Source organism: Crinia signifera, chromosome 1, assembly GCF_055691185.1.
Source record: "Crinia signifera chromosome 1, ASM5569118v1, whole genome shotgun sequence".
NCBI classification, from domain to species: Eukaryota; Metazoa; Chordata; class Amphibia; order Anura; family Myobatrachidae; genus Crinia; species Crinia signifera.
Window position 1 is genome coordinate 462675115 of NC_139217.1, and position 20180 is coordinate 462695294.

Below are 20180 nucleotides of genomic sequence, written 5' to 3' on the forward strand. Positions count from 1 at the left end.
AGATCAGGGCTGGGTGTCGGAGACAGCCATTGGCTTGGAACATTGCATCTGTTACTATAGTTACACCAATTAGAATCAGTACAGTTGGTTGTGTGATGTCTTCCAGCGGCTGATAAAACACCGTAACTAGGTATCAGCGCTGGAAAAGGGCCTGTGCGACATCACCCTAGTGACCATTCTAGCACCCTGCACTTTTCAATCCCTGCTGTGGTGCCTGTAGCACAGGCTGCTCTGTATCAGCACTGAGATACAGACCACAGTGTGCTAGAGGCACCAAAGCAGATAGCAGCACCCCAGGCAGGAATGAGTTGCTGCATAGGGTTTTGAAGGCTCAGGGTGCTAGAAATGCTTAATCCCTGCCTCAGACAATGTAACGTGTTCTGCAGCATCGCTGTTAGGGTACAAGACATACCGCTGTAATCTTCATCACTTTCCTCTGAATGGCCAGGAGAGGTCTTTCCGCTGGTCAGTGGTGTTCTGCGTCTTCACAGCCTGTCTTGGCAGCTGGGTGGTCTATAAGTGCCCACTGCCAGCTGTGTGTAAGGGGGAGTATGATACCATCAAGAGACATAAAGTGGGAAAGTTGCCCTTAGCAACTTATCCACTTTTAAGCCATATTTTTTTTAGCATGGTCTATAAAATGACAGTTTGTAGCTGTTTGGTTGCTATGGGCAACTTCTGAATTTTATCCCCCTCAAATGTTTGGTACATCCCCACCAAACCCCCTGATGAACCCAAGATGGTCTTAAGTTGTGTAAGGATAAGCTTTGGAGGATTGGCTGAGGGGATTGTTTTGAAGGATATAGACTAGCAGGATGATTATAGAACGGAGTTTTGGCGATGATGACATGAGTTCTGTGTTAGATGTGCAGGATGTCATGTTGTAGAATTACACTGGGAATGGGGCTGATTCACAGGCACAATGGGACTGATAGCGAGCCCAGAACATGAGGCTGCCCACACTGCGGATGGGGCTGATTCACAGGCACAATGGGACTGATAGCGAGCCCAGAACATGAGGCTGCCCACACCGTAGATGGGGCTGATTCACAGGCACAATAGGACTGATAGCGATCCCAGAACATGAGGCTGCCCACACCGGGGATGGGGCTGATTCACAGGCACAATGGGACTGATAGCGATCCCAGAACATGAGGCTGCACACACTGGGGATGGGGCTGATTCACAGGCACAAAGGGACTGATAGCGATCCAAGAACATGAGGCTGCCCACACTGGGGATGGGGCTGATTCACAGGTACAATGGGACTGATAGCGAGCCCAGAACATGAGGCTGCACACACTGGGGATGGGGCTGATTCACAGGCACAAAGGGACTGATAGCGAGCCCAGAACATGAGGCTGCCCACACCGGGGATGGGGCTGATTCACAGGCACAAAGGGACTGATAGCGATCCCAGAACATGAGGCTGCCCACACTGGGGATGGGGCTGATTCACAGGCACAATAGGACTGATAGCGAGCCCAGAACATGAGGCTGCCCGCACTGGGGATGGGGCTGATTCACAGGCACAATAGGACTGATAGCGAGCCCAGAACATGAGGCTGCCCACACTGTAGATGGGGCTGATTCACAGGCGCAATGAGACTGATAACGAGCCCAGAACATGAGGCTGCCCACACCGGGGATGGGGCTGATTCACAGGCACAATGGGACTGATAGCGATCCCAGAACATGAGGCTGCCCACACTGGGGATAGGGCTGATTCACAGGCACAATAGGACTGATAGCTAGCCCAGAACATGAGGCTGCCCACACTGGGGATGGGGCTGATTCACAGGCACAATGGGACTGATAGCGAGCCCAGAACATGAGGCTGCCCACACTGGGGATGCGGCTGATTCACAGGCACAATGGGACTGATAGCGATCCCAGAACATGAGGCTGCCCGCACTGGGGATGGGGCTGATTCACAGGCACAATGGGACTGATAGCGAGCCCAGAACATGAGGCTGCCCACACTGGGGATGGGACTGATTCACAGGCACAATAGGACTGATAGCGAGCCCAGAACATGAGGCTGCCCACACTGGGGATGCGGCTGATTCACAGGCACAATGGGACTGATAGCGAGCCCAGAACATGAGGCTGCCCACACTGTAGATGGGGCTGATTCACAGGCACAATGGGACTGATAGCGAGCCCAGAACATGAGGCTGCCCACACTGGGGATGCGGCTGATTCACAGGCACAATGGGACTGATAGCGAGCCCAGAACATGAGGCTGCCCACACTGCGGATGGGGCTGATTCACAGGCACAATGGGACTGATAGCGAGCCCAGAACATGAGGCTGCACACACTGGGGATGCGGCTGATTCACAGGCACAATGGGACTGATAGCGAGCCCAGAACATGAGGCTGCCCACACTGCGGATGGGGCTGATTCACAGGCACAATGGGACTGATAGCGAGCCCAGAACATGAGGCTGCCCACACTGGGGATGGGGCTGATTCACAGGCACAATGGGACTGATAGCGAGCCCAGAACATGAGGCTGCCCACACTGCGGATGGGGCTGATTCACAGGCACAATGGGACTGATAGCGAGCCCAGAACATGAGGCTGCCCACACTGGGGATAGGGCTGATTCACAGGCACAAAGGGACTGATAGCGAGCCCAGAACATGAGGCTGCCCACACTGGGGATGGGACTGATTCACAGGCACAATGGAACTGATAGCGATCCCAGAACCTGAGGCTGCACACACTGGGGATGGGGCTGATTCACAGGCACAATGGGACTGATAGCGAGCCCAGAACATGAGGCTGCCCACACTGGGGATGGGACTGATTCACAGGCACAAAGGGACTGATAGCGATCCCAGAACATGAGGCTGCCCACACTGGGGATGGGGCTGATTCACAGGCACAATGGGACTGATAGCGAGCCCAGAACATGAGGCTGCCCACACTGGGGATGGGACTGATTCACAGGCACAATGGAACTGATAGCGATCCCAGAACCTGAGGCTGCACACACTAGGGATGGGGCTGATTCACAGGCACAATGGGACTGATAGCGAGCCCAGAACATGAGGCTGCCCACACTGTAGATGGGGCTGATTCACAGGCACAATGGGACTGATAGCGATCCCAGAACATGAGGCTGCACACACTGGGGATGGGGCTGATTCACAGGCACAAAGGGACTGATAGCGATCCCAGAACATGAGGCTGCCCACACTGGGGATGGGGCTGATTCACAGGCACAAAGGGACTGATAGCGAGCCCAGAACATGAGGCTGCCCACACTGGGGATGGGGCTGATTCACAGGCACAATGGGACTGATAGTGAGCCCAAAGCATGAGGCTGCCCACACTGGGGATGGGGCTGATTCACAGGCACAAAGGGACTGATAGCGATCCCAGAACATGAGGCTGCCCACACCGGGGATGGGGCTGATTCACAGGCACAATGGGACTGATAGCGAGCCCAGAACATGAGGCTGCACACACTGGGGATGGGGCTGATTCACAGGCACAAAGGGACTGATAGCGATCCCAGAACATGAGGCTGCCCACACCGGGGATGGGGCTGATTCACAGGCACAAAGGGACTGATAGCGATCCCAGAACATAAGGCTGCCCACACTGGGGATGGGGCTGATTCACAGGTACAATGGGACTGATAGCGATCCCAGAACATGAGGCTGCCCACACTGGGGATGGGGCTGATTCACAGGCACAAAGTGACTGATAGCGATCCCAGAACATGAGGCTGCCCACACTGGGAATGGGGCTGATTCACAGGCACAATAGGACTGATAGCGATCCCAGAACATGAGGCTGCCCACACCGGGGATGGGGCTGATTCACAGGCACAATGGGACTGATAGCGAGCCCAGAACATGAGGCTGCACACACTGGGGATGGGGCTGATTCACAGGCACAATAGGACTGATAGCGATCCCAGAACATGAGGCTGCCCACACTGGGGATGGGGCTGATTCACAGGCACAATGGGACTGATAGCGAGCCCAGAACATGAGGCTGCCCACACTGGGGATGGGGCTGATTCACAGGCACAATGGGACTGATAGCGAGCCCAGAACATGAGGCTGCCCACACTGGGGATGCGGCTGATTCACAGGCACAAAGGGACTGATAGCGATCCCAGAACATGAGGCTGCCCACACTGGGGATGGGGCTGATTCACAGGCACAATGGGACTGATAGCGAGCCCAGAACATGAGGCTGCCCACACTGGGGATGCGGCTGATTCACAGGCACAATGGGACTGATAGCGAGCCCAGAACATGAGGCTGCCCACACTGCGGATGGGGCTGATTCACAGGCACAATGGGACTGATAGCGAGCCCAGAACATGAGGCTGCACACACTGGGGATGCGGCTGATTCACAGGCACAATGGGACTGATAGCGAGCCCAGAACATGAGGCTGCCCACACTGGGGATGGGACTGATTCACAGGCACAATGGAACTGATAGCGATCCTAGAACCTGAGGCTGCACACACTGGGGATGGGGCTGATTCACAGGCACAATGGGACTGATAGCGAGCCCAGAACATGAGGCTGCCCACACTGGGGATGGGACTGATTCACAGGCACAATGGAACTGATAGCGATCCCAGAACCTGAGGCTGCCCACACCGGGGATGGGGCTGATTCACAGGCACAATGGGACTGATAGCGAGCCCAGAACATGAGGCTGCCCACACTGGGGATGGGGCTGATTCACAGGCACAATGGGACTGATAACGATCCCAGAACATGAGGCTGCCCACACTGGGGATGGGGCTGATTCACAGGCACAATGGGACTGATAGCGAGCCCAGAACATGAGGCTGCCCACACTGTAGATGGGGCTGATTCACAGGCACAATGGGACTGATAGCGATCCCAGAACATGAGGCTGCACACACTGGGGATGGGGCTGATTCACAGGCACAAAGGGACTGATAGCGATCCCAGAACATGAGGCTGCCCACACTAGGGATGGGGCTGATTCACAGGCACAAAGGGACTGATAGCGAGCCCAGAACATGAGGCTGCCCACACTGGGGATGGGGCTGATTCACAGGCACAATGGGACTGATAGTGAGCCCAAAGCATGAGGCTGCCCACACTGGGGATGGGGCTGATTCACAGGCACAAAGGGACTGATAGCGAGCCCAGAACATGATGCTGCCCACACTGGGGATGGGGCTGATTCACAGGCACAATGGGACTGATAGTGAGCCCAAAGCATGAGGCTGCCCACACTGGGGACGGGGCTGATTCACAGGCACAATGGGACTGATAGCGATCCCAGAACATGAGGCCAGCGAGCCCAGAACATGAGGCCAGCGAGCCCAGAACATGAGGCTGCCCACACTGGGGATGGGGCTGATTCACAGGCACAAAGGGACTGATAGCGATCCCAGAACATGAGGCTGCCCACACTGGGGATGGGGCTGATTCACAGGCACAATGGGACTGATAGCGAGCCCAGAACATGAGGCTGCTCGCACTGGGGATAGGGCTGATTCACAGGCACAATGGGACTGATAGTGAGCCCAAAGCATGAGGCTGCCCACACTGGGGATGGGGCTGATTCACAGGCACAAAGGGACTGATAGCGAGCCCAGAACATGAGGCTGCCCACACTGGGGATGGGGCTGATTCACAGGCACAATGGGACTGATAGTGAGCCCAAAGCATGAGGCTGCCCACACTGGGGACGGGGCTGATTCACAGGCACAATGGGACTGATAGCGAGCCCAGAACATGAGGCCAGCGAGCCCAGAACATGAGGCTGCCCACACTGGGGATGGGGCTGATTCACAGGCACAATGGGACTGATAGCGAGCCCAGAACATGAGGCTGCTCGCACTGGGGATAGGGCTGATTCACAGGCACAATAGGACTGATAGCAAGCCCAGAACATGAGGCTGCCCACACTCGGGATGGGGCTGATTCACAGGCACAATGGGACTGATAGCGATCCCAGAACATGAGGCTGCCCACACTGGGGTTGGGGCTGATTCACAGGCACAATGGGACTGATTCTGAGTTTGGAACAAAGAGAAAAAAACACCAGTAACTTTGCATCTGTGCAAACCATGCTGCAATGGAAGGGGGGCAAATACATGTAGTATTTTGCGTGCAGAGTAAATACCGGCTGCTCTCGCATGTAACCCACAAATGCTGGACAGCTTTATTTCACTGCTAATAAAATCTGAGAACTTTCCCCTCCACACTGCAACCCTCTGGTTAGGGATGGCGGGACAGTGTTGAAAAACAGCAGTCCGGCCAAACTGTGCACAGTTGGGAGGAGTTCCGCGTGTCCCTATTACCGTGCTAGATGTAGATTACCTGCAGTATAAATCTAGGCCTCACCAGAGAACTCAGGCCATGGCAGATCGCTCAGCAAACATCGCTGTGCGCTGAGCAATCTGTGCTAAGCAGTATTGCTTAAGGTGCCCCTTACACAGTACAATCGCTGGGCGCGATGAGATGCGCGCTCCCATCACACATCTCATCGGACAGCTCAAAAAGTGTGTACTGCACATACTATATGTACTAGATCTCATCTCATTGCATTGCAAAACCTATGCACTGCGATATTGTATACAATGATTGTACCGTGTATGGGCACCTTTAGCAAGAGGCACCGTCACCCCGTGTTTACGGAGCATAACAGGCTCTCTCGTGTTCATACACAATAGTACGTCATTGTTTACTGCATTAGGACTGAAGGCCTTTTCAAAGGAAGAATGAACATAATACAGCACAGGAACAATGAAGGACAGAGAAGCTTTTCATAACATACAGAGTATGGAGATACTGCAGGGGCAATAGGGAATGTTAAGTAACAGGAAAGTCCTGAGTCTGCTAGAGAAGAGTTCTAGAGTAGGAACCTCTCGCACTGTACCAGAGGAAAAAAGAGGGGAATTGGGGAATGGGGGATGGGTTCTAGGGCACTGGACAGTCTGACCTAAATGATAGAAGAAAGGCTGACTCCACACGACAAATTAGTATATAGTATGGTCGAGGAGGTGCTCCCTGGGAGTAGGGTAAGTACAATGAGAAAAGATATGTCCAAGAGAGGACATATAGAAGTCTCCCTGTGTGGGGCACAAGCCTTATGAAAAGATATTAATTAAATAAAATTTCACTTTTAATGGATATGTATTAAAAAATTTAGAGGAATTTTTTAATACATATCCATTAAAAGTGAAATTTTATTTAATTAATATCTTTTCATAAGGCTTGTGCCCCACACAGGGAGACTTCTATATGTCCTCTCTTGGACATATCTTTTCTCACTGTACCAGAGGAGTCAGCTGCGTGGCTAAAAGCTCAGCCACAGATGGGAGATTCCAGGTACATAATATTCCTTCTCCTACAGATCTTAGTAAGCGAGCAGGGTAGTCGGGATTAGACGCTGTGTCAGGTACCTTGGGCCCTGGTCATGTAGGGCTGGGAAAGTGAGTAAGACCATCCAGAAGACCGTTCGCCATCAGGCCAGCCAGTGGAGGGAGTAGAGAACCATTCGCCATCAGGCCAGCCAGTGGAGGGAGTAGAGAACCATTCGCCATCAGGCCAGCCAGTGGAGGGAGTAGAGAATGGGTGTTATGTGGCTGGACCGGGACTGGATGTAAGCGGTGCAGATGACATTGCAGTAGTCCAGGCCTGATGATAATTATTTGGTATAATTGGGGACAAAACAATAATAAATCAGACAGAGAGGTAGGAGGGCCCTGCTCACAGGCTTATAATCACCATCTAGCAGCAGTGGTGAGTTGTGGTTCTACAGTACCCATCCTGAGAGCCCTGTTCTATAATGTGAGCATACAGGATATTATCTCCATACACGTGGCAAGTTACACGTCACTTTCTTCCACAGCCCATCTACATGTCATCCTCATAAACACATCAAAGTCTCCCGGTTCCTTTACATCTGTACTGCCTAACATTGCAATGAACTGTGAACAGAATGCGATGGAGAAATGACGACATCTCCCAACTTTTGGAGAGGTTTAAAGTCTTGTGAAAAGCAGAAACACAATCCCCTCTAAAAATATTTATTAAGTGTTCTGGGGGTGGGATGGGGGGGAGAGCAGAACTGATGGGCCCGGGTTATATAATGTTGGTGAAAATGTACATAGTGTAGTAGCTTTAGCAAGTAGTCCTTTGCACAGCTGGGAACGTGCGGGGCCAGCCGATCATTTGGGCTGCGCACCAGGGCCCCAGGTGCCAACATACCTGTGTGGGCTGGGGGGCGTGCTGGCGAGGCTGGAAGATGGCCACACATGGGGCAGATGTACTAAGCATGAAGAAGAGATAAGTTAAAAGGAAATAAAGCACCAGCCAATGAACTGTTGTGTTTGAAAATGACAGTTGGGAGTTGATTGGCTGGTGGGTTATCTCCAGTTTATCGCTTCAGGATTAATACATCTGCCCCAACCTAACTACTAACTCCATAGCTTGGCCTACTGGGCAACACCACATTATGAGACATAATTATTATCACCCCTCCCCCCCCCCCACCCACACACACACACACACTTTGATAAATAGGCCCCTATATATTTGTCACTACACGTGTCTGCTGGATCAGTGACCATCGACCGCTTCTACCTATTAAGCAGTAATTGTAATGTTCTGACCTTTCAGTGACATGCTCAGGGCATTCTGTCACTTGTAGTTCCTCAATGGTCAGAGCGCCATGGGTTTTATAACCCTGATGTAAAGTGTCATTGTGATTTCATGGCTGCGCTCCTTTGCCGGGGCAGGGGTTAAAGCTCCCAGCCCCAGTTCTGTAGGGAAGAGCAGGGGAGAATCGCATGACAGAGACAATGGAGTGCGTCCAAGCTGAAGAGGGGGAAATGCAGCTCTGCGGGGGATGCGGCAGAAAGAGACCACACAGTAAATGTAACCGAAACCATCTTCAGCGTCTGAAGGAGAGAAAGGAGGCAATTACAGGCAACGCAGCATGTTTCATCTGTGTGAAAGGCTTTATTATACCGAGCCCGTGAAGAGATCCCCCCAAAGGATCAGCCGTAGGTGGGATTCAGAATTCACAGGAAGCTGGATGAAGAGGCCGAGGGAGTCTTCCAAGAAAACTACAGCAGCTCAGCAGGCAGAGAACCGCAAGGAATCCCACAAGACACACACAAGTGATTGGGAAGTTCTCATGCAAAGTGTGACTAACTCCTAACACAAGTAACGAGTGGGCCCAATCCCGAATCCACCCATGTGACTAGCAATGAGCCAAAGCCCTGGGGACGACATTATACTTGGTGAGCAAGAGGGATTGCACCAGTAGTATAGCCCACGGATTGGTTTGCTGGGGTGCTGGGATTGGGAACTAATTGCCTGTGGCCGGCCGGTTGGAGGGGCCCAGGTCAGCTGCTTCGAAGGACAGATGTCCCAATTTGCTAGGAGGACTTGGCACTGCCCCTGGTGGCACTCTGTGATTCCGCTGATAAAGTATCCTTGTCACCTACAGACAATGGAGGCAACAATCTGTGGGATGAAGTGTTTGTCAGCCAACCCATCACTAGACTCTATATAAGAAACTGTTAATAAATAAAATAAATGTTCCCACAGGCAAAGGGACTGGCCATGCCCTCACAGTGGCCTGGCCATGCCCTCACAGTGGCGATATGTAGGCCTAGCCGCCAGGCCACGCCAATTTCAGGGATCCCACCTGGGCTGATTCCAAAGTTGGGTGGTATGCTGATGTACGTAGGATTAGCAGGGGGGAATTTTACTAACCCGAATACGCCTATTTTAAGCGTATTCGTAGACAGTCGTATGCCAATACAACTGCCTATACGTGTTTTCGGCAATTACTATGAATACGAATGTATACGCCATCGAATGCATACGAGTAGCAATCACCCCCTACCAGGAATATGAGTAGGAATCACCCCCCTTCACAGTTAGTTGGTGTGAGTCCAACAAACTGCACAGTCAGTCCAGCGGGACGACGCGGACAGCTCACCTATACTGCACACAGTGTATAGACACCGACACGTACACAACTAGGAGGGGACATAGGCTCTACCAATAGTCTATGCGATGTTAGAGGGGCTCACTAAGAATTGCCAGAAGCCCCTGAGAGTTGTTGCACCCCTAATAAACTAAAGACATACTTTATCATTTCACTGCAAATAGCTGAGGGGGACCATAAGCTCCAGGTGAGGAGCTTATGGAATTGTGAAGGGATCCCTAACAGACCACCTGAAACCCCCCCCCCCCCCCCCCCCACGGCGACACTGCAGTGAAATCCCTAAAACAATTACATCTGGGATCCCAATGATTATCTAAGGATTACCCATATACCTTTTCAAACCCCCCCCCCCCTTTTCATGTTTGATTCATGCACTATATGCAATTCCTTTTCTTGTCATTGTGGGGCAGATTTATTAAGCTTGGTGAAGTGATAAAGTGTCTGGTTTTTACCACCGGCCAATCAGCTCCCAACTGTCATTTTTCACACCAAGCCTGTAACTACACAGGTAGGAGCTGATTGGCCGGTGATAAAAATCTGACACTTTATCACTTCACCAAGCTTAATAAATCGGCCCCAGCACGCGGTATTTCATGCCCTACCGTCCACTAGGGGGCAGAAGGAGAAAATAATTCTGTGCCAAGCGTGGCGAGGCACCCTGCCCGAAGCATTACCAGCGGATGCGGTGCACTTTTCTGGTGTCCGTGTATACTGTGTCGGCATTTGGGGCAAACTGTTAAAAATTCCATGTTGACCTTTTGGCGACCGACCTTCTCAATGTCGACCTAATGACCCTGTCTACCTTGGCCGTGTCAACCTTTTTCATGTGTCAACCTAAGACCTTAATTTGGTCGACACAATGACATATACCCCGACCAGAGATAGGCAGCTCCTCACTGGTGCAGCATGCCAAAGCAGCTTCTGGGACTTGTAGTTCTTCAGCAGCTGGAGAGGCCGGGGTCCCCGCAGTCTCACTTCCATGCTTCTGCCATGGTGTAATGTGCTGGGGTAAAGCAGGTGGCTTAATGATGGGAGCAGCGACGTGCTGAATGCTCCGCGACCTGTCTGAACATCACCCCTGCTCCCTGCTAGTTATTAGCCTGTCACACAGACTGATGTGACCCAAGGAGGATCCTGGGTAAGTGTGTCTATTAGCTGATGAGTAAGTGGGTGCGGGGAGGGGTGACCTGCAGATCCCATTACCCAGCCTTCTCCACTCCTCCTCCTCACACCTGAAAGCTGACATCTGGAGGAGACCTGAGCCCTACCTGGCAGGTGCCTCTTGTCACTTGGACAGGTTAATCCAGCCTAGATTACTCCGACATTTCACCCTCCTCTCACCTCAGCCAATTATGCAGGCAAATGCCTGTAAATCAATGCATTTATTATACAGCTTACCTGCCGTCACAGCTGCACACCGGGCATGGATCGGGGGGGGGGGGGTTACCGGATGCAGTGTAGGGTGGGGACGCCGTACAGTGATTACAGTGCTGATTGACATTTGTGCTTAATGGAAAGTCTCAAATCCTATGACTGGATTAGTGTCACCTTTCAGCAGCACCACTAATAGCCCATTCACACCAGAAATGCAGGGACAAACCCGGGAATTCAGTTCCCGGGACAAGCAGGGACATTCCCGGGTTTGGACCCATTCACACCAGAAATGTCCCTGCATTTTCTGGTGTGAGAAGGAGGCGGGCAGTCGGCGGCGGATGAAGATGACGCAGCACTCCACCGGCTGTCCCGTCATTTGCGCCCGCCGCCTGCGTGGATTCCCGTCCAGACAGCACACCGAGGACACGGCAACCCGGGTAAGTATAACCTGTACCTTTCACACCAGCCAGGTCCCCGGGTTGAACCCGGGAACAACCCTGGTACCTAGCCAGGTTGAAATTTGCCCGGGATTTTGTCCCGGGAACCTTTCACACCAGCGCTAGTACCGGGTTGTTCCCGGACTCAACCCGGGAATTTAGGCTGGTGTGAATGGGGTATTAACAACAGGACTGGCTAACAATGTACATAGATGGGACTTCAGGTGTACGGTAATGCTTCATTCACATGGGTGGATTCGCTTTTGTGCGAACGGTTACGCTCCTTGTGGAAAACACGGCAGACGTAGAAGGACGTTCTGGAGCTGGTGAAGGGCTGGGGGGGTCCAGAGACTGCGGAACACCCCTACATGTTCACACAACAAAGACGCACATGCGCCTACCAGAAGCTGGACTTTTTGCACTGATGATGATGACCATTTGCGTCCTGATCCCTCCCACTGACGCGAATGCTCTCAGCATGACTGCTGCAGTCTGTCCGAGACAGGAAATCCAATTTAACGGTTTTACAGGCCATAAACCGCTGCTTTCTGCTGATGTCACCATGGGCCATATATACCACTGCTCTCTCCTGATGTCACCATGGTCAGTATACTGCTGCTGTCACTGTGGCCCACATACCGCTGCTCTTTCCTGGTGTCACCATGGCCCACACCTTCGTTCCTCTTCTTATATAACTGTAATACCATCGCCCACCAGAAGAGGGCACTGTTCTGAGAGTCATTTGGAATGTATCAATCTTTCTGAAAACCGATACAGTATTTTGATTTATAGCTACAGCTTTGCGAGTTGTAATAAATTTCATTTGTCTGTGGTATATGTATACAGAATTGGTTCCTTTGTAGTAAATCTAGATTTAATGTTACCAATTAATCACACAACTGAGCCACATTAATCCTAGTCTTCCTATCTTTCTGTTTCGTATCCACAGTTCCCAGATTATTTTGTGCACGTTGGCATGAGTTTATTGGGCCAGAGAAAGTGAAACTGTAGCGACAGGCGGCAGCTGTACGGGAATCGATGTATACGAGTCGTCCTCCGTATCAGTTATACAGCTTTCAGGCCAAAGTCCCAGGTCCGATAAAGTTGCTGTACACAATCGCATTCTCGATTCATCATCAGTTATCTGTCTCCTTATCGCCACCCACTTTATGAGTGACAGCTTCATCTCCCAGCGTTCCACAGCCACCAATCCGCACATTGTAGGCATGATCCGGATCTCGGCTTCCACAACGCAGCTGAGCTCAATCTGTCCTGAGTCTAACCCTTGGTCTTGTCCAGGGTCGTGATCTCGAGACACACAAGCTGGTTTGATGCTTTAACACCCAGCAATATCTCAGACGAGACACTTGGCCTGAAAGGGGGGGGGAGGTATTATGGGCAGCATGGACGGTGTAATGGGTAGCATTACTGCCTCACAGCGCAGACATCATGGGTTCCATTCCCACCATGTCCCGAACTGTCCGGATTTTGTATATTCTCCCCGTGCTTGAGTGGGTTTCCTCCGGGTACTCTGGTTCCCTCCAACAATATAGTGGTAGGTTAATTGATTCACAACAAAATTAACCCTAGAATGTCTGTTTGTGCATGTACATGTGGTAGGGAATATAGATTGTAAGCTCCACTGGGGCAGGGACTGATATAAGCATTCTCTGGATAGCGATGCGGAATATGTGTGCACCCAGGACACAGTTATGTCGGCATCCTAATCACGTTGACACTTCATCAGTGACAGCATGGTTAATGTTGACATGTTGCATTTCAAATTCTGACCATATCGACATTCTCATGACAGCATGATGAATGTCGACAAAATATACCAATGCCCTCCCATAGGAACACTTGGAGATGTGCCGGGGGGTGCCCGAGATGCCCAAGATTATATTTTTCTGTCCTAATAATAACCAAGCGAGCAGGAGCGCCCAGAGTTGGCCGAGTGCAGGGAGACGCACAGATGTAATAGTTTCCAGGATGTTGCTGGTACGGGGGGGGGGGGGGGCTGACATGTTTATTGTCAACAGACTTGTAAACAGTTATAAATAGTTTGGAAGAAACAGACCACATGAGCGTCTGATGTGGCAGAAATCTCATTCAAACACTGTTCATTTGTTAAGTATGTAATTTTCACATCAACACGGGAACACGTGTGAAGCAGTAAAGCACGCTTCGCCTCCGATCAGCTGTCCCAGCAGATAATGGGGCGTCAGTGAAGCATCGGCTGCGGCGCGCTGGTAGTAGAGTCCCCTCGCAGAGGACGTCCGCTCCCGGCCTTCATGCTTGGTGCAATTAGGAAGCCTTCAGCAGGGATGTGTCTGTTCCAGCCCTCCGGGCCCTTCCTCTGACGATACATGAAAGGACATGTGTGGTCCTGAGCGCTCTGCAGCATCTGGATTTCATTTGGACATGAGACCCATAAAAGGCCTGTAAGAAACGAGACCGTTTGTATTGCTGCAGAACTGTAAACTCCACAATGTGACTTGTGTAATTACACGTTTCCTGATGAGTCTGAAGGATGTTCCGAGCGCACGGTTATAGCTTTGGTGTCACGGAAGAAAACCATAGATGCTCATGGTTACCGCGTCTCCTGGGCCCGGAGGGATTACATGCAGAGGACGGCTAATGTCATGATGCAGCTCTCCAGCATGCTGGGGCTAGTAGTTCCACAACTGGACAGCCTTCAGATGGTATGCAGTCATAAGGTTGTCTAGCTCGACAGTCAAAAGATCGACATAGAAAAAGGTTGACCAATTACGGTGTCTATGTCGACATAGACTCCCAAAAGAGTCATGTAGGCGCATTTTCCTGTTGACCGTATTTATATCGACCTTTGCTTGTGTCGACCTTTTGACTATGTTGACCTAATGCATGTAGGACTTTTTAATGTGTCATCTCTTTGATGGTTGATCTTTTGACTGACAACGTAATGATCCACGGATGACCAGCCTCTGATCTTTACGGAATAATGGACGATGTCCGCTGAGAGAGGCTCTTGGCTGATCACCAGACTTCCGGAATGTGACATGACCTTTAGCCTCCCCGCACTGTGAGTCAGTGCGGCAAAAGCGGCACTTTACAGTAGCCCCAGCTGGCACATAAGCACTCAGAGCCCCATAGGGTGGCACGCACAATATACTCAGTGGAACAGCATGGGGTAGTAGTAGGTGCCAATGATGTTGGTGACTGGTATTCTCACATTCTAATGGAACAATGAGGACACATTAATACATGTATATTGGCATTAGTATTCATCGGCACTCAGAACTGCATGCGACTTTAGAATCGGGCGTAGTCCGATCCATTGGCATTATTCGTTACAGTGCCGGTGAGTATAACGCCCAAATGAGATCTGCTTGCGGAGGACACCATTCAGCAGACTTCGCTTCTCTGTGTGTCTGTGACCTACACCACTTCCTTTGGAATGGTTCCTCCAGTAATGTCACGAATAAGTCATCTTGTTATCTCATGATTGGAGTCCGTTCCCTCTCCGCCACGTTTTGTTCCCTGGGATCCTCTCTCGCTGCCTCTCTGACCATTTGTTAGAGTAACGATGCTATGAAATCTATGTCATAACAGAGGTACAGAGAAGTCTCTGCAGACCTCACAGTAACACAAACACCGCCCCGGCCGCTCACGTGACGCCCGCTCTTACTGTTCTAGGAAGGCTGTTTGGGCATATTTCTCCTTCCAGGTATGTGAGAGCTATAAACATGTACAAGTGATCGAGAACTCTCAGCTGATGGGACAATGAAGGTTTGTGGTCTGGTCAGACACTAGTACATGATTCTGTCTGTAGCCCTAATAGTGGGAATAGATTATCTAATCACTGACACCATTCCCAACAAGCCGTGGCTACATTTGGGGCCCAAGGCTTCATCTTGACAAATTACATCACTATATAGATGGCCAGCCACTGTTACTGAGACATGGCCACATCAGGCAGGTCCGATATCCCCATAGATGGCCAGCCACTGTTACTGAGACATGGCCACATCAGGCAGGTCCGATATCCGCATAGATGGCCAGCCGCTGTTACTGAGACATGGCCACATCAGGCAGGTCTGATATCTCCCCATAGATGGCCAGCCACTGTTACTGAGACATGACATCAGGCAGGTCCGATATCCCCATAGATGGCCAGCCACTGTTACTGAGACATGGCCACATCAGGCGGGTCTGATATCCCCATAGATGGCCAGTCACTGCTACTGAGACATGGCCACATCAGGCTGGTCTGATATCCCCATAGATGACCAGCCACTGTTACTGAGACATGGCCACATCAGGCAGGTCTGATATCCCCATAGATGGCCAGCCACTGTTACTGAGACCTGGCTACATCAGGCAGGTCTGATATCCCCATAGATGGCCAGCCACTGTTACTGAGACATGACATCAGGCAGGTCTGATATCCCCATAGATGACCAGCCACTGTTACTGAGACATGGACACATCAGGCAGGTCTGATATCCCCATAGATGGCCAGCCACTGTTACTGAGACATAGCCACATCAGGCAGGTCTGATATCCCCATAGATGGCCAGTCACTGTTACTGAGACCTGGCCACATGAGGCTGGTCTGATATCCCCATAGATGACCAGCCACTGTTACTGAGACATGGCCACATCAGGCAGATCTGATATCCCCATAGATGGCCAGCCACTGTTACTGAGACATGGCCACATCAGGCGGGTCTGATATCCCCATAGATGACCAGCCACTGTTACTGAGACATGGCTACATCAGGCAGGTCTGATATCTCCCCATAGATGGCCAGCCACTGTTACTGAGACATAGCCACATCAGGCAGGTCTGATATCCCCATAGATGGCCAGCCACTGTTACTGAGACATGGCCACATCAGGCGGGTCTGATATCCCCATAGATGGCCAGCCACTGTTACTGAGACATGGCCACATCAGGCGGGTCTGATATCCCCATAGATGACCAGCCACTGTTACTGAGACATGGCCACATCAGGCAGGTCTGATATCCCCATAGATGGCCAGCCACTGTTACTGAGACATGGCCACATCAGGCGGGTCTGATATCCCCATAGATGGCCAGCCACTGTTACTGAGACATAGCCACATCAGGCGGGTCTGATATCCCCATAGATGACCAGCCACTGTTACTGAGACCTGGCCACATCAGGCAGGTCTGATATCCCCATAGACGGCCAGCCACTGTTACTGAGACATGGCCACATCAGGCGGGTCTGATATCCCCATAGATGACCAGCCACTGTTACTGAGACATGGCCACATCAGGCAGGTCTGATATCCCCATAGACGGCCAGCCACTGTTACTGAGACATGACATCAGGCGGGTCTGATATCTCCCCATAGATGGCCAGTCACTGTTACTGAGACATGGCCACATCAGGCAGGTCTGATATCCCCATAGACGGCCAGCCACTGTTACTGAGACATGGCCACATCAGGCGGGTCTGATATCTCCCCATAGATTGCCAGCCACTGTTACTGAGACATGGCCACATCAGGCCGGTCTGATATCCCCATAGATGTCCAGCCACTGTTACTGAGACATGGCCACATCAGGTGGTTCTGATATCTCCCCATAGATTGCCAGTCACTGTTACTGAGACATGGCCACATCAGGCCGGTCTGATATCCCCATAGATGTCCAGCCACTGTTACTGAGACATGGCCACATCAGGTGGTTCTGATATCTCCCCATAGATGACCAGCCACTGTTACTGAGACATGACATCAGGCAGGTCCGATATCCCCATAGATGGCCAGCCACTGTTACTGAGACATGGCCACATCAGGTGGTTCTGATATCTCCCCATAGATTGCCAGTCACTGTTACTGAGACATGGCCACATCAGGCAGGTCTGATATCCCCATAGATGTCCAGCCACTGTTACTGAGACATGGCCACATCAGGCGGGTCTGATATCCGCATAGATAGCCAATCACTGTTACTGAGACATGGCCACATCAGGCAGATCTGATATCCCCATAGATGGCCAGCCACTGTTACTGAGACATGACATCAGGCGGGTCTGATATCTCCCCATAGATAGCCAGTCACTGTTACTGAGACATGGCCACATCAGGCAGGTCTGATATCCCCATAGATGGCCAATCACTGTTACTGAGACATGACCACATCAGGCAGGTCTGATATCCCCATAGATGGCCAATCACTGTTACTGAGACATGACCACATCTGGCAGGTCTGATATCTCCCCATAGATGGCCAATCACTGTTACTGAGACATGGCCACATCTGGCAGGTCTGATATCTCCCCATAGATGGCCAATCACTGTTACTGAGACATGGCCACATCAGGCGGGTCTGATATCCCCATAGATGGCCAATCACTGTTACTGAGACATGACCACATCAGGCAGATCTGATATCTCCCCATAGATGGGTCACAATCACATAGTTTTACATGTTTTGTGTCATGTAAAACATTCCTCTCATATCTCAATACACTGACTTATTTTGAATAAGTTTAATACATTGAAAGCTGCAGAAATTTGCTGTAGTAACGGACTTGTTCCGACTGCCTCAGCGCTATGCTACCACACCACACCGCGGCTGCCCTTTGTACCCACATGCACTCCATTGTCGGTATAGGCTTATTGCGCACCATGGGAACTGTTGATCAGTAACATTTGTAGAGGAGAAAGCTGCCTCAGACTCTGATATTAATATTGTCTGTCTCTTCCTGCTGCACAGTCAGTCTTAAGCTGCCTGTCTGACCTAGTTTATACTCTAACCCCTCAGACGTTAATCCAAAATCAGACAGAGCTGCTGTGTAACCAGTGTTACAACTAAATAGTATCCTGTAAATATATAGGGGGCAATATCGCCTCCTGGTTCCCGGGTTTTTATGAGGTCACATAATCAGCGTTACCGTAAATTAACTTATTTATTACATTTTACATAATGTTCCTGTCGCTCCACAAGTCATTGTTTATTCACACTGTATACCTCACACTGCCTTTCTATTGTGTATCATTACTTGAAATAACATCCTAAATTAGTCAAGAGTTTTGTGCTTACCTTTTATTTTTTTATTAATTGTGTGACATCATCAGTTTCCCGGTTTTGTACCACACTGGACCGAAGACCAATATGTTGGTCTGTTTACCCCAGCTGTGTCATTTAGATGTCCATCTTGACCTCTCTCAAACATAAAGAATGGGGCTATTCGCGTACCAGTTATCTCCTCCATCTTTGACGTTACCTGCAAAGCAGTGAGTTTGGGTTTGCCATGTCTTTGTAGAACACTACACTGGTTAGAGATGATTTTCCTAAGTTGTCTCCAGTAGAAAGGAAAATGTATTTATAGAATGGCGTAATAAGTGTGTGATGTCATAATCGCACGAGATTCCAACGTTCCTAGCAACACTGATACTGTGATAGACTTATTCAGGACACGCAGCAAAATAAAACATTTTTGTGGCTACTGACTGAAGGCCCCTAATATTCAATAAGTATATGTCAAATGTGATTGACAAGCCAACAACAAGACCGTTATCAATAATCAAAGACATTGATGCATCTGGTCTAATTTGGCAAATTAGCCACACACTGTGGTGTCCAAATACTGGCTGTGTATGTAGCCCTCTTGGGGACTTGTTAGTCATGTTGGGCCGAACCTCTTGGGGACTTGTTAGTCATGTTGGGCCGAACCTCTTGGGGACTTGTTAGTCATGTTGGGCCGAACCTCTTGGGGACTTGTTAGTCATGTTGGGCCGAACCTCTTGGGGACTTGTTAGTCATGTTGGGCCGTACCTCTTGGGGACTTGTTAGTCATGTTGGGCCGAACCCTCGGGCCATTTGCTATCCTATTAGAGCAGTATTTACATTCCGACCAATGATCTTATTAGTAATAACACCCTTCCATTTCTTATTACACCCCATGAGCCAAGTTTTTGTTTTTTGGCATTAACAATACATCAAGCATGGATCTACTAGAATATAACTTTTACTATTTATTTTCATTCCTCCAAAATATTATCTGTTATTTGTTGGAGGTAGTTCCATAAACAAGAAATTTAATTTTCTTAGCTGTGTCTAATACACGTATATGTCTAATGTGGGCCCTGGTTCCCTTCACAAACGTCTTATCCCTGATCCAATTTGTTGTCGGAATTGGGGACACTGCATCTTACAATTTCCTCAACGATCGGGGAAATCCAACACGTCTTGTCAGAATTATTCTAAATTCTTACTAGTGTATGGGACCCCTAAAGCAGGGGTGGCCAAACCTGTCCTCAAGATCTACAACAGTTCATGTGTATCATGCAAGTAAGAATGAATGCAGCTAGGTGATCTGGGAAATGTGACAGTTAGTAATGACTACAGCTGTGCACCAGCTAGG

The 20180-nt window shown here is 50.4% G+C and overlaps 1 protein-coding gene across 3 annotated transcripts in view; it reads left to right on the top strand.

Moving 5' to 3' along the window:
- DYM (dymeclin) overlaps positions 1–20180 on the top strand; it is a 276200-nt gene that overhangs the window by 166729 nt on the left and 89291 nt on the right. The window lies entirely within an intron of this gene.